This window comes from Mchenga conophoros, linkage group LG23 (assembly GCF_057382185.1).
Source record: "Mchenga conophoros isolate Kocher_MC1m ecotype Shallow Benthic linkage group LG23, M_conophoros_male_GT1.1, whole genome shotgun sequence".
Classification (NCBI taxonomy): domain Eukaryota; kingdom Metazoa; phylum Chordata; class Actinopteri; order Cichliformes; family Cichlidae; genus Mchenga; species Mchenga conophoros.
In genome coordinates, this window is record NC_140547.1 from 37,761,876 (window position 1) to 37,778,822 (window position 16,947).

A 16,947-nucleotide genomic window follows, 5' to 3' on the forward strand; every position below is an offset into this window, starting at 1 on the left:
CCATTACCGAAGAAATTCTTTTTATATTCATCTGGGAGAGATCCATTTTTTATGTCGTAAAAATCAGCAAAGAAAAAAAATCAATGGGAAAACCTTTTTATTTTCCTCAATTAGACGAACTACAAAAGGGTTAGAACACGAATAGCTTTGCGTGTTTGTGTGTGTGTGTTAGAAAGATAGAGAGAGAGAAAGAAAGAGAAAGAGCAAAAGAAAAAGAAAGGTAAAAGGCTTTAGATTTCTTCTGGCAATTTCTTTCTTGGCAGTATTCTCCGAATCGCTCAATACAATCTCTCTAAAAGTTTTCATTTATCAATTGTTTTCTCTTTTTTTTTGTTTTGGTCTACCCCCCCTCGTTCTTCTTCAAAAGGCCTCAGAACAAGTGAGCCGGGGCCAAGGAAAATCCTTCATTCATTAATGAAAGGCATCTATTACTGTCAAACAGCGACAGAGTTAATGTAAATAAATGAATTCTCCAACCCACTTAACTGTGGTTTATTATGAGCGAGCAAGGCATAATTGTGTTTCTGATCAGTTCAGATAAATTCAGAGGCACAATACCCCCACCCTCAGTGCCACTTCTCATTTGCATGCCAAGATCTGCAACTAAGGGGGATATATCAGATGGCTTATTACCAAGGCTTCAACTAATGACACTGGAATATGACAGGAAATATATTAAGGCAAATATGGTAATTCTAGGCTTTGTAGGGGGGAAAGCCTCTTAAGTAAGTCAGCGGATGCTGCTTCTGCTGCTTATAAGTGTTAGAAAACACATTTCTGAATGTTACAATCTTAAGAAACCCATCTGCATTTCTCTTTAATTCAAACCAACCTATAAATGAGTAGAAGCGATTTCAGTTTCAGCGCCTCAAGCCCCAACATGAGGTAAATGACATTTTTGTCAATGTGTGCTCTAGAGGAAAATGTAAGTTGGGTTTAATAGAAAAGCATGCAAGTCTGTGTTACAATTTCGCTCAACGTACTGTATCATGAACGCAGGCGTATTTAGCATAAGTTGTTCCAGTGGGAATTGAGCCCAGAACCTGTCATTTTTTACACGCCAAGCAGCTGAGCGTCATAATTTTGTTGACACGGTTACCAGGCTGTTCATATGCTTTAAATTAACTCAAGTTATAAGACAGCAGGTTTCTAGCTGACGAATAAAAAGCCACTCGCTGTAATAGACCTTCGGTCATTAATCATCGGTATGCTGACGGCTTCACTCGCTACAACAATGACCCCACTGACTGAAGGTACAAGTGGCAAAGAATGGCTTGATGAACGCGATCAGATCAAGGTAATAAACGTCTCTGATCTCAGCTTGTCTGGAGCTGGGCCGTGTAACAGCTCCAACTGTAAAAAGTTGAATTGTGGAATTTCTTGGGAACACAAAGTCTCATCTCCCACACTGATCTTCAAAAAAAAAAAAAAAGAAAAAAACTTGTACACACTCTGCCAAGTCATGTAACAGTCATGTAAATGTTGCACCTCTTTCTGATAACCAACAATGACAACCAATGTAGTTTAACTTGTTGCAAGTCACCAGCTGCTACATGGGATGAGGAAGTGACATGCTCACTTTGTGCTGTCAGCCAGGAATAGGCGGGCGCATGTGGAGACAAAACTGTCTCAGTAATAAATTTTTAGTGCAGCTCAGACAGTACAGAGACCATCCTTACGCAGACCTAATGGTTAGTACATTTGCAGAAAATAACTCACCGTCTGACTGTCTGGAATGTTGTTTCTACCCATGGTTTCTCCAGACATAGCAGCAAATAAAATATAAAAACTATGTTTCATGCTTCAGTTTGACTGAGCATTTGGAACAATTGGCAACTCAGGTTTCAGAAACCAGACATCATAAACACAAACTGTGAGGGACTTTATTGTCACAATTTGGTAACTGCTTCCATGAACTCTGATCTCACCACGACTTCATTACCATTTCAACCACTGGACTTGCTGTAGTTTTCCTCTAAACAATAGCTTTTGCAGTTAAGACATACTAACCATGTCAGAACAGGTACAGGAAACAAAGTAATAACAGGGGTCTTGATGCATGCTCAATCATCTAGGCAAGTAAATCCCCAAAAGTTGATTCTGTTCATCTGGACTTAGCGTTTCCAGTGGGAGAAACCTTTTGTCACTCATCCAACTGACTTCTTAAGTCTCAGCCGACTGCACATCATTGATCAATGGTGAATATAATTTGCGTATTAAAGATCAAGAAACTGAAACTAGAACCACTGATGAACAACTGGCTGTGAGGTCAGTCATTGTGCAAATGTACTGTTTATAAGGTTGGGTAAACCTGCAGTCAGCTGAGACTGAAAAAGTCACTTGGATGAGGGACCAAACTTTTCTCCAATTGAAAATACTACGTCCAGAACAGAATCAACTTTTTGGGTAGTAACAGGGGACTTTTTGGGAGTTTTCTCCTAAAGGTCTCATCTTTTGTCTCTCTTCTCTGGCACGTCTTTCAACTTATCCAAGGGGACAACTTAAGTGTTTCTAAGCCAGCTGATCTCTCTGGTTTGTCCTGGATCTACTCGGGGGGGCCTACTCCTGTGTAGGACATGCCCAAAGCACCTCACTTAGGAGACATCCTAATCAGATGAAATGACTGCCCTACTTGGACTTGTATGTCTCCACCTGGCCACAACAGCTAAGTGAAGCAGGTTCCAAAAATCACAGGGCCAAAGGCACCAAAGCTCAGGATGCCAACACTTGCAAGGGTGAGAATGGTAACCATTCTTTCAGAAAGGAAGGAAATGTTATAATAAGAGGTGATGAGAAGCAACTTAATCTGTAAGTTGGCGACCGTGGCTCAGGGGGTTGGGAAGCGTATCTGTAACCGGAAGGTCGCCGGTTCGATCCCCGGGCTCTCTGTCCTGGTCGTTGTGTCCTTGGGCAAGACACTTTACCCTACCGCCTCCTGGTGTTGGCCAGAGGGGCCAATGGCGTGATATGGCAGCCTCGCTTCTGTCAGTCTGCCCCAGGGCAGCTGTGGCTACAACCGTAGCTTGCCTCTACCAGTGTGTGAATGTGAGAGTGAATGAATAATGGCATTGTAAAGCGCTTTGGGTCCCTTGAAAAAGCGCTATATAAATCCAATCCATTATTATTAAACTCATCAGGCCATAGATGCATTCAGCAATTTTCCCAGACAACTGGACTTTTTGCAGCCAGAGGAGTCACCCACTGCTGACCAGTAGAAACTACAGAGTTGTAACTCTAAAACTCCCAACACATTTAAATTAAACCAGCTCATATTTCAGGTCTTTTCCTAAAATTAGATTAATCATCATATAGTGAACTTTGGTGTGTGTGGGACAAACAGAAACAAAAATACAACAACATATATGTAGAACATCCTAGGACTTTATTTTGACCCCCATAGAGGTGAATGTAAAACAAAAAAAAACCATTTAGATATTAAAGTTGTTGTTACTGTGACGTGATTGATCAATAATAAAGAATCTTACTTGCAAAGTTGAAAAATAACTTCTTCAAGAAATAACTCATTGCCATTATTGCTGTTGTTGCAAGATGGGGGTCAAAGTTGACAGTAGGGCTGAACGATATATCGCATTTGCGATAATATCGCGACATGATCAAGTGCAATTTTCTAACCGCAAAGGCTGCGATTATACTCTGGACATGTCCAAATTCATGGGCTGCATCCTCCTGAGGCCGCATTTGTAGACCGATTACGTCACAGCGACGCGCCGAAGGCTGTCCAAATTACTACCATATCCCAGAATTCATAGCGCGGCCCAGCCAAACTCCAGTTTCCAGCAATGGCGGCCGCTACTAAGTTTTAAAATTACTCATACTAATCTTTCTGGGTCACAAAATAAACTTTTAACATATTTTCAGGCAAGAAAGTAGTTGTGTAAACATCAAATATCTGCTCGGTTTATCAAGATATCCCATATTTGCAAAAGTGCTTCGACGTTTTCAGAGGCGTCTGCTACCCACCAGCTCGACAGCTAGCCGGGAGCTCGAGGGTTACTGATGCGGCCGAGAACGGCACAACTCCCGGCACATCATTTTCAGATCACCGCGGAGTTTCGCTGCTCGGGTTAAACGTAATATATAAGTCACTTAGACAACCTAAAAATGTTATTGTTGGGCTTTTTTCAGTGTTTTGTTTGTTCGTGAGTAAATCGGTTTGGCTGAGATTAAAGTTATTAGATTAGATAAAATAAAACTTTATTAATCCCCCGGGTGGGTTCCTCCTTGGTTTTCACACAGCTGACTAAACATCAAACAGAAAACTTATTAAACAGAAGTATGAGACAGTCGAGAATTTACACCAGTGTCTGGTTATATTTTAGATAGCAAGAAGCAGACGGCCGAGTTTATTAAACTCCACCGAGACGCTAATCAGAAGGCTAGACCGTCCAATTTCACGCCTTTAAATTTTAAAGGCGTGTTTGTGTGTGTGTTTATACAATTGCTATTATGTTTGCACTTTATGTGTAATGTTACTGACTGCAGAGATCAGTAAGATGTGTGTATTTTTTATTTATTAGTTTTATTTATTTAATATTATTTTTTAATTGAATGACTGTCTAGTAGTTCACAGATGTCGAAAAACTGAGTGTGGTAAAGCCACCGATTTTTTTTAATGTATATTTCTGCAATCTGCACATTGTACTGACTTTCATTTTAATGTTTACACCAGGGTTCCTTGTCAGCACTTTATGCTCAGATGTTTGTAAGCTAAAAATAAACTATTGTGTATGTTCAAATATACTGTTGTGATTGAAGAAGTTAAATAAAAATGTCAGTCATCAATTCATGCATCACCTCATGTCATCATAACAGAGGTCTGTCTTCCAGGAAAGAACAGTTTAAAATTAATGTAATATAGTATTGGCCATACTATATGATGTATTGCTTGTCTTTGTTTAATAATACAGAAGACAAAGACCTTAAAAAATAATCGCATATCACATCGCAATCGCAATATTGGGGCAAAAAATCGCAATTAGATTATTTTCCATAATCGTTCAGCCCTAGTTGACAGTTAACGATTCAAGCAAAGTTTAAAATTCTGGCAGCAAACCTTTTGAGCCGACTGCTGTTGGAATTTGGCACTATAAAAAAATAATCAAAATAAATTGAACTGAATTGGCAGTTCTGTTGTTAAAGCACAAGCCTAATTTTTCAGACCTGATTGCTGTTTTTAAATCTTGCATACATGGGCTATAATTTAAAAACAGTATAAGCGAAAGCTGGCAGGCCTCAGACTTGAAAGCACATACTCACTGCAAATTCTAAATCATTTTATTACGTCATTGGGAAGTGAAGAGATTATTCATACTAGATATTTTTGATCATTCACAACCATTTCCAAAATCATTCATATTCATTTTGACCCTGCTGCTTGGCCTCTATTTGCGCACACACGACTCAGCACTGCCCTGTAAATCCAGAGTTTTCCATTGCTGGCCACTGTTCATCTTTAATGGAGCATGAGGGGGTGCTCCAGTGTTTTGCTGACGGGTGCCAACACAGTTGTTAAGCATTACTCATTCACTTCCCCGAGCCAGATCAGGATTAGATGCAGAAATAGCGTTCTCGATGATATCGCACATAGTTGAATGTTGAATAAATGAAAGCGATTTAACTGCAGATAAACAATTCGAGGGTCTCGGGGGACTTTTATAATATTTCATGTTTACAGTTAAAATCATCTCAGAATGATTCTCTGCTGTATAACCCTCTTCGTCCTGTTCATTTATGTACCACTGAATTCCCAAACACACATAATCTCACTAGCACACTCTGTTTTTTAATGCTCAACAATGCCTGTAGCAGGGTTCAAGTACATTTACAAGATTTATGTTCTCTCTTGGGGCCGACTTGCTCCATGTTTAGGACTCAACTTTGGTTTTTTACAATTGAATGGCTGTGCGCAGAGCACGTCAAACCCATTGTGGGAATACGCGTATAATGAATCAGGAAGAAAACAACAACGCTTTCAGGGGTTGCTTGGTGTGTGAGTGTCTTTTCAATCATCACCATCCAGGACTGAGGTGAAAATCCCAAAGCAAGCACTCTCGCCATTTGTCAGTCAGTGCTAGCCATATCAGCCTGAGAACAAGGGAAGTGTTTTTTGTCCAGGCATGTATATACTGTATGTTTTTGTGGGCATGTGTGTATGTGTGTGTGTGTACAGATAAATATACAAAGGTTCAAAAAAATCAATCAACAGTTGTCTGGCACTGCTTTGTGAATAAATATATTCTCCACTTTCACCCAAGCTTATGTAACCCAACTTACAAATTATTATTAAGAATGACCGAACTCCCACTAGCCAGTATCAGAAAATCTAGGATCGGCAGGAGCCCAAGGTATAAACACCAATAAGGAGAGACCACACCACAGTAGACTGTTCACAAATTTGTTATATTTGACACACAGCAGCTGCAACAAATGTAATGAAAGCAATAAAATAAAATACAAAATATTTCCCCCCAAAATAACAAACTAAATAAAAGTGCGCGCATACAGCTTTCTCTGAGTCAATTGTATGAGTGAATAATGTCTGGTAACTGATGGATCGTTGGGGCCCGTTCAGTTTGTTTAACGTTTGTCCTACCACACTCTGATGAAGGAAGAAAGTTCGTAGTCCTGCAGGTATCTGAAGCTTCAATGGAAACGAAACTTGGGCTTCAATAAAACCTCAGCAAATCCTGTTCACTTTTGGGTTGGCTTGCCATCCAGTTAACTGGAACTGTGGAATTATTGCTCCTCAATGAGGGCTTGCTTCAGACTGGGTCTGTCTGTCGAGTCATCCTTTTACCAGATAACAAAAAAACCTGACCTATAAACAGGTCACAGCTCCATATAGTCACATACACCGTTGTGAAACAGCCACACTTACTTAGAACATTCAGAATGAACAATAAGTATCAGTGTATCTCTGTCTTAATTCAGCTAGCTCTGATGTACAACAAAAGTATATCACTGCAGCATCATATCCTCTTAGGTGAGCTATAATTTTATCAACCTGAAGGATTGACAATGTTCACAAAAACACTGCTTCTAGAGTTAACACTGTAGCTGCAGACGGCAACTCACAGTAGCTCACCAGACTTGTACATTATAAACAACTTAAAGAACACAACTGAAAATACAAGAATCGGCTTACAATTGAATTAAATTGTTACACATAAAACTGATTAGGACCATTTCTTTTGTTTTTGTTTCTTTTTTTTTTCTTAAATGTAATACGGTCGCAGTCTCACATTTCACACACAGAAACACATTCAATTCTGCTAGCGTGAGCTCGAGCTGTTAGCTTAGTGGCTAGCGGACTTTCCGTTCCATTAAGTCTGCCCTTTTCTCCTTAACAAATTGGGTTTTCCCCACTTTTCTTACTCACTGATGACAGGGTGAAACTCTGACCGACCAAAAAAAACTGCAGCAAATTCGTTTCGGGAACATTAGTTTCTCTGACACATGGCATTGTATGAACAGGAAGAAATGGCAACTACAGAAAGTCATGTGATCAAGGTCAACAGCAAGGGTCGCTGGGAGCTCATTGCTGATTGGCCAAGTTAAACGACAACAGATATTCTTATTTGTCCAAATCTTCCTTTAAACAAAAAAAGAAAGAAAGAAAGAAATTGCTAAAAAAAAATTTCATCACACACCAAAAAAAACCTACTTTCCACTGCTCTTTTTTCCTAGCTGGGCTACACTTACTTCTGATTTCTTATGAGTAACCTTTAGCCAGCTTGTTTTACTGTTCTAATCAGACAGAAACAATTCAAACAATTTCAATTAAATCTTTCTTTTTTTCCAGGATATTTTAAACAGCAGGCAAATCACAAGAAACGTGGAGGTTGTTATGTACTGCATGTTAATCTGAAAGAGTATACGCACACAGCCTTAGTAGATTCAGTGCTGGATAATGCTGTAAAAGTAACTTACGGTGTTACACTTATACCTACTGATAAAAGTATCTTGTGAGATAGACTCAGTTAGCCTCACAACCTGGTGTTTCCTCAGTGTCCTTGTGTGTACTTGTGTTCTTGTATATTTGTGAAATGCCATCAGTCATAACTCATTTAATGTTCCAATTTGAAGTACACATCATGTCAAGTATGCTTAAAATGCCCAAATTAGTTCTTGCTCTATAGAGGATGCATCGGTGTTGACTTGTGTGTACTTGGTGAAGCCAAGTATCCCAGAATGCATTTCATCTGAAACTCAAAAGTGAGAATGGTGGATGAGAAATATTATAGTTTCTGTGTTTTTAGGGGAGAATCTGAATCTGTAAACTTCAAATACCTGCCCAATTTATCAAGATATTGCCTGGTTGCAAAAGTACTCCGACGTTTTTGGAGATGCTCGTTCCTGCACGTCTAACAGATAGCTCACCTTGTCTCAGCTCACCCTTTGGCTTTTGCCACTGTGTGAAAGTGAAACACGAGATATAATTCACTTAGATGATTTCTGGCATACAATATTTTGTTTATTTCAGTGTTTTATTTGTTACTGAGGAAATCGCTTTGCCTGAGTTCAAATATTAACAAGATAGTCTTATTTAACTTCAATGTCTCATTGGAGGTCTGTAATTATCTTTAGAAATTAATCTTTCACTTTATTTCCCAATGTGTTATTCTTATACAGTTTATTCTGGATTAAAACTAACATTAAAAATATTTTAATCCAGGAGGAACGTGCAAGACCTATCACAAAGAGCAGAAACATCTGAACCAGCATGTTGATGCTGTACATGAAGATCCTAAAGACTCAGATTATGTTTTTAATACTTAGTCAACTCGAAACACCAGCTGCCTACTGTAAGTCTGGTAGAATAAAAAGCAAAATGATTCTAAGATCTGAGATGTTGTTGTTCAATAAGCAGCTCTGCATATAATTCTAAAAAATTATTAAGAGAGATGAAGTTTGTGTTTCAATCACGTAGTGCTTAACTGTATGAAAGTTATCAGACAGTATGAAACAAAGGAAGAAATGGTGTCCTGCATATGTTACATGTGTCCTTGATCCAACACAGCTGATTTAAATGACTAAATTACATCCTCAACATTTCTTGAATTTCAACTGGTAATGAACTAATCATTTGATTCAGGTGTTTTGACCCAGGGTGATATCAAAAACCTGCAGGACACCACCCCTTGAGGTCTGGAGTTCCCCTTCCACTACCCCTGCCCTAAAGGGAGCAGCTGAAAGAAGAAGAGAAGCAACAAGCAAATTCATAAATTCACATATTGGCCAGCGTAACGTTTAAAATATTAAATGGATATTTATACTGAATTGGTTTTAACATAAATGTTAGCCTTTTTGGGGAAAAGCATCAAGCTAACATAGCTTTTTCATTGTGTTCCTCTGTGCTTGTTTTAATGTAATTGTTTCATAGTTTTAATTTAGATTGACTTAACACTAACACACTCCTAGCATTCAACCATCTTGCTTCTTTAGGCTACAGATTTCACTGCGCCACATTCTAGTGTTTACAGATTTGCTACTATATGATGTCATACCCAAGTGCAACCCCTCCAATTTGAACTTTCTCCTTCCAAAATTTCCGAAGTCAACTGTTGAGAAGAAGTTAACACTTTGCACTCATTTGGTTAGCATCTCACTTGTAAAATATGCCTCCAAATAACCTACTGAGCTCAGAATTTCATCCAAAACCGTCCCATAGCTGGTTTGACAAGTTGTGGGTGTGGTCCCTACAGGCTACCACACAGCTATATGTATGCAAGATACAAGACATAACCATTGAAGGATGATATCCTTCTTCCTTACTATATTGTTATGCATATACTCAGCTGAATTTACTTTTAGTCATGCACAGTGTAGGAAGTTCTGGCTCTTTAATCTGCATTTAATGTAGATTAAAGATTCAGCCCCATTGTTTCTTCCTGAGAGGACCGCGAGAATAATTTGCAAACGGGGCTGAAAGATATATCTAGTGGTCAATGAAATATAGGGTTTGTAGTGTGTTAACAAGTCTATGCCCACTGTATATGTGTGTGAGGAAGAAAACGAAAGCCTGCATGCGTTATGTATGGAAGAGGCTGCACAGAGTCCTCTCATCTGTAACAAGAGCCTTTGTATCGACATGCTCAGTTCTCATCATAAGCTGAAGAAAGGATGCGTGAAGCTTATCAATATGAGAATGCTGTCAGTAGTTTGGACTTTTTTTTTCCTCTTTCAATTTCCTGTTTTGAAATTATACTCTTTTTTCAAAGATAATAATGATGTTTAACCAGATACAGTAGCTGCTGAATATTTATGAGAGAGCCACACTGCAAATAGCAGACTGTGGGAGGTATACAGGCAATACCATAACTGCAATATGTGAAGGATTATCAGTGTCATTATTAATAATTCAATGTCTCCAATTCTATTCAGGAATTGTCACATTAGAATACTTGCGCACACTAAATTATTGTGTTTTTGAGCCTTAATAATGCCTAAAAATACACATTTTTCTTACTTAATGTTTTGTAGAATCTCAGACGTCTATCTCAAGGTATCTGACATCACCGAGCAGAGTGAAGGTGGAACAAAACCTAAAAATTTAAAGAATAAAATGGGTTAAATGTTTAGCAGTGACATTGTTCCCACAGGAAATGTTTGAATTTTGACAGATAATCCACAAATCTGACTGTCATTACTCTAAATGAGGTATATTTCCCATTTTCAAAAGGTAATATTTTGAGGCAAAAACAATTCACTTGACTTGAATCACCATGATCAGTGTATTAACTCACGCAGAGAGAAGTGCATCCTTTGGAAGTGATATATTTTTGTAATTCTGAGTGCCCACTGTTTTTGTGAGTCATCTCCGACTTTATTATACTTTGTGACAAAGAATTTTTCTTTTTTACCAAAATATTGTATCATTAAACCTCAACACATAAGCAGTGAAATAAATTCAATGTATCAGAAGTACAGTACTAGTACTAGTGCTAGTATGTGTCAAAAAATTAGAATATCATAACAAAATGATTGTCTTTTTTCATATATTTTAAACCTGTTTTTGTTTTAATTGTAATGATCATTGTTTTTAGCTCATTAAAATCAGAAACTTATATTGACCAATAAGGGTTTACAAAGCCAAAATGTAGAACTTCTAAAAGAAATGAGTTCATTTCATCGATGCTTGTTTGCAGCAACTTTCACCCTGAATTATTACATCAGTGTGAAATGGGATAGTGGCAATCAGCTTGTGGCACAGCTGAGGTGTTACTGAAGCCTGGGTTGCTTTGATAGCGGCACTTCAGTTCATCTCTATTTTGGGTATGGACATTCATCTTACTCTAATAATACCCCAAAGGTTCTGTAAGGGCTTCACGTTCAGGTTCACCTTGGATTCTGTGCCCTGCAGATTCTAAGACCTAAAAGACATGCAAAATCTCCAGTTTTTCAGTCCAGTTTGTTTTGCATCTTACCTCTGCATAGGACACCTCTGATGTCTCCTGTTCAGGAGTAGCTTGATATTAGGGATCTGACAGTTTTAGCCACTTTTTTGTGCATGGTGGCTCTGCATGCACTGACACCAGGCTCAGTCCACACTTTGAGAAGCTCTCCTGGGTTCTTCACAACTTATCCTGCCAATCCTCTCAAGACTGTAATCATCCTGTGGGTCTTTTCCCTCCACACTTTGTTTTCTTCCAGTCAACTTCCCCCCTTAACCACTTAAGCCCCCCGGGGCAAAAAGGAGGAGATCACGTTTAATCGGTTGAGAAATATAAGTCCAGACATGTGTGGTATCCACAGAAACCTCAGAACCTCAGCTAAAATGTCATATAAACCATTTCTACAACCACCGAACACACCGAAAACAAGCCGTGATTAAACGAGCAGTTACGTAAATGCGCAGAAGTCCGCTAAACAAACTAAACCGAACCAGAAATTCTTCAGACTTCAAGTAACCGGCTAAAGACAGGCTAGTTAGCTTCCAGGGCTATCACTGACACTGACTAAAAAGTAAAAGAAAATTAGGCGAGGATAATATCTACTTACTTTTTCTGTGTTCCAGTCTCAGTAACTTTGACACAGTAATATCTGCTTCAACATTTACACCTCTGATGAAATTTCCCAAGTGTTAGCTTTTTTTTGATACCAAGATTGTAAGGACAGAGTTTGTAATTGCAGAGAAATAATCAATTAAATTTCGGCATTACATTTTCGAGCAGGAAGCTCAGAAACCCCCTTGGGGCTTAAGAGGTTAATATGCTTCAATAGGGCAATCTGCTGAAAAAAATGGCTTTTCACAGTGACTTTCTGTGGCTTCTGGGGCCTTGTGAACACTCTCAGACAATCTCAGATTTTCAAATCACAATATTTATGGTAAAATTAACAACACCCTTCATGATAGCATTGTGACATGTCTAAACACCATGTACAGCTATCACTGCTACTACACGACCGCTAGTAAGAATCATAATGATTATAATATATGTATATTCATAAATGGCATACTAAGGAAGAGTAATGCTATTTGAATAATGCATTAAGCACTTGCTAATACCTTAATAATAATGGTTAACAGTGTTATATTATTATTCCTACCGCAACAATGCTATTAGTCAGACTCATCTAAACGAAGACTGCAAATGCTAAACAAATGCATTAAACTCAAATGTCTAGAACTATAAAACATACAATGCATGTTCAAGTTTTTTAAACGTGATGGTTATCGTGATACTCCTTTGAAAATGACATTCCACCTTTGGAAAAATTCTTCAGCTCTGTTATGACATTGGACTAAGTGTCCTAGGAAAAGGTCATTCAGCCTCCGAATGTTTGCTGGTTGTATGTAAACCTTATGACTGCTCAAGATTACTTGGAGGGAGTCACATTACAGCCCACTAAAAGTTGGTCTTGCATGCTAGGCTTCACCCCCTGTGGTTGTATTTATGTTTATGCTCCATTTCCTTAGTCCCAATGATCATGATAGCCCCGGCACTGATGCTTTTCAGACGGGACCTGAATGTTAATGAAACAGTAAAATGCAGTGGTGCTGGACAAAAAGACATCTGGATATAAACTCTGTCCCTCTGAGTAGGTCAAGCATCACAGGATGAAGAGAGTCACGAAGACCCAAAAGTTTGTGGGGACATAAGACAACAATATCTGAACTGGTAGCGTTCCCCTTCGAGCAGTTGATTAATTCGATGTCCGCCTGCATTTAGTTCTACCACCATTGCCTTTACCGTCTTGCGTGAGTCACAGAATTTAAGATGATACCTCTTCATATGGTGCTTTACCTTGAAAACTTGTCGGGCTGAGGTATGTTTACATGCAAATGTTAAAAACAAGCAAACACTGGGGTGGATGAAGCAGTAACGTGGTGGGAAGAAAGTAAATGCCATCTGTCCACTTTTTCATTGAGAAAATAATAAAGACGTTTGGCAAAACAAACCGTTCAATCAGTCGCAGCAGCATTTCACAGCTCTGTACTCTGGCTTATTGCCAGGGATTTTTAACTACAGACTATATATTTAATTTTGCTCTTGTAACTTTTCAGTTCCATGCAACAAAAATGAATGGGAGCTTTTAAAAATTCCACACCAGTAAATACAGATTCTGCAATGATGAGGGTTTTAATTTGTCAGTGACCTTCAAATTTACCGGCCCGTGGAGTATTGATGAAACCATAAGGCTTCTAGAAAGCACTATCATAAAATACTGTTTACTACTTACTGGCAATTCTTTTCATTTAGATACTGTTTTTGTAGACAGCCGGCTTTAAACTGCAAGATAGACAGCTGAAAAGCTCTATTATTTTACACATTGCCCAGCCTTGCTTGTCCTTTAACGCAGCAGACAGGGCCTTCGTTCCAAACAGTGAAGATTGCACTTCATAATTTATTCCTCTAAATCCCTGTTTAAATCTCCCCCGTGGTGCATTCTGGTTGTGTGTGTGCATTGTGTGCTTGTATGCAAGTGTAGAACCTTTTAACACTTCAGCAATCCTTGTCAAAGATGGCTGAATAGGACCAACCCAAAAGCTGTACGTATGAATGCAAATCGTTTCCCTAACCCCGTCACATCAATGCCAGTTTAATTAATTAACATTATTTTTTCATAGGGACTTAGAACCCTTGAGTAAGGGCTGAGTCTGCATACAAAAGGGCAATGAATAAGGAAATAAGATAGCCAGTTAGTTTTATAATGCCACCAGTGTTTTGTGATGATGGTGGCTTCTTATAGCCTCTCTCATAGCAGAGCCTCTCTGTGGACCATAATCATCACATTTGCTGGACGTAGAGACTCTGAGAAACAGTTAATGACCTTGCAAACAAGTGAGAGGTGCCTGTATAGCTAGCACATTGCTAAATGTCAAGAGAGAGAGAGAAGCAAAGCAAAAGCAAATAGTTAAAGAGAGCTCTGGGCTGGCATTAAGGTAGGATGTTGGTTTTTTTTTTTCTTATTTTGGTGGGATGTCGGGTTGTTGAGAGAGGTCCATTCAAATCCATAACTTAGCTGGGGAGGGGCGGGTCAAGGGTCAATTATTATGCGTACACAGAAATATGCATTGATAACTAAATCAATTTAGTTCTGCCCCCAAGGTCTTCAGTAAACTAGCCAATAAAATGAAAGCAATAAAAGAATTCAATCTGCACTCATGCATTTAAAAGGAGGCGACATTTTATTTGCTTTTGATTAAAGGAATCAGGATGGAAATGTAAATATTCTCGCCGTGTAATTAGGCTTGACAGTGTCTGTCAGCAGCTTTGAACCCTTCATTTGCCGTGTCTTACTGTTGAGGTCAAACAAATAAAGGGTGTAAGCAGACATGGAGAAATTTGATCGGCCGAGCATCAAAAGTCCAATTTATTTAGATTAAAATTCATTAAAAAAACATCTCTTTTATCTCATCTGGACACGTGTGAACATAATTTCTCATTGTGTGCAGGACAGGTATACAAGAAAAATATTTTAAAAGGCCCAAAAAACACAAAGAACTGGAGAGCCCTAATTCACAGAGTTATCTGCAAACAAAAGCCACACTGTGAGACCCACGGTGCATAAACAGGTAAATCAATTTGCAGTGAATTACGCAATTAACAACCAGAAGAACCTGTAACAAAGGGGTTATCTTCTGACTGATGTGCCGTTTAGGTTTGAAAACAGCACTCGGAGAATCAATAAGGGAGCTCGTTGTGTGTAAGTTAATTGGGAGTGGTTACTGGAATCACTGTCAATATTGATTCAACAACAAAAATATCACTGTCACATGCTTATTTGTTGACGTGATATCATGGGATTGTACAAAGCAAACAGCATGTCGTTCCATTGTGTCATTTCTACTCAATCACAAGTTTTTTGTGCGACATTTAATGAAGTGGAAATGTTGCACGATTAATCCTGGAAAGCATTAAGGTCAATTGATTATAATGACAGCACGCAGGTTAGGGTGAGGGTTAAGGTCAGGGTTAATTGTTCTTCATCTCTGCACAGAGATTAATGGACAGGGGTCATACAACAGAGATGTAAAAAAAAAACGAATTAACCCTGTGATTTATGAGCTTTTCTTATACCAAATGGGAACAATCGTGTGATGGAAACCCTGTTGTGCTGCGCCAGTAATCCGCCTATGGATTTTTTTTATTGTGTGATCTACCTTTTAATAAGGCAAGTTTTTACTGCTAATTGATTTCAAGGAAGCATTTTTCAACCTTAAAAACGGGGCAACATCTTGTCATGGTTCAAAGACTGGACTGTCCATTGGTGGAATATTTCTGGAATTTAACAAGCTTTAAAAAGTTTTTAAATGCCTTGTCCAAAAATGTCTGCTTTCAATCAAATCTTTGATGTAAAACTTTGATGTAAAAATGTTTGACTTAAATGTGATGCTCAAAACATCATCTTTAAAAAAAGTCATGTATATTAAATTAATTAAAATATTCAAAAATATTCCTCAGTTTTTTTCATGGCTTCCAAGTTTTTTGTAATATTTACTGTATTTTTTTCAATGTGATATATATTTGTTAGAAGAAGAGGAAGATGTTGAATTTCTGAGAATGTCTGTTTATTCTTGTTGTTACTTCATCCATATTCAGATTTTGCAATTAACATTTCAAAATTGGACGCACTTAGCTTTGATGTGTGGATGTAAAGCTATGGAGTTGTAAAAACAAGAGAATATTTATGTATTTTACATAGTGTATATATTCTGTGTAATTAAAATATGTTTATTGCTGTTATTGATGTTTGTAACAATAAGGAAACTAGATAAATAATAACTGATGACTTATGAAGAAGGAGTGGGATTCAATAAGTTTGCACTTCTTCCCACTCTTTTTCAGATATGTGAACTGAAACAGGTAGAGCATTATTGCAGTGTATTTTTCTTTATTTTGCACTTTTTTTTTCCTTTTCTTATTTTTTCATATATGACGTATATGGTTTAAACAAAACAAAACAAAAAAAGGTTACGTTGTGTTTCTAATTTAATAAATTTAATATATCCCATATGTCCATCCATCTATCCATTTCCTCAACCATTCGTCCAGTTCAGGGTCGTAGGAGGAGCCTGTTCAAGCTGTTCGAACAGGCAAAAGGCAGGGCACACCTTGGACAGGTGTGACAGACATTCGCACCTACAGCCAACTGGAATTCACCCTAGCTGGTTTGAACCACAAACGCACAGTGTTGGTTCTAGTTCTCCTGCCTTATTTGCTTGCCTGTTGCTACCTGAGTTAGTCTTCTCGTCTCAGTGTTTGTTAAGTCCTTTGGGTACTTCTTGATGTACTTTGAAGGTTAGTTTTCTTTTGTGTCTTGTTCTGCTTTTATTTCCATCTTTCAGCACAGATGAGATGGATAGGCGGGTGGAGCTAATGAGGGCTGGGCATATGTATATAGTCCTGTCATCTCCTTTGTCTGTTTCGGTTGGTTTGATTCCTCATATTTCTGCCCTTTGATCTTCATGGTACATTTTTT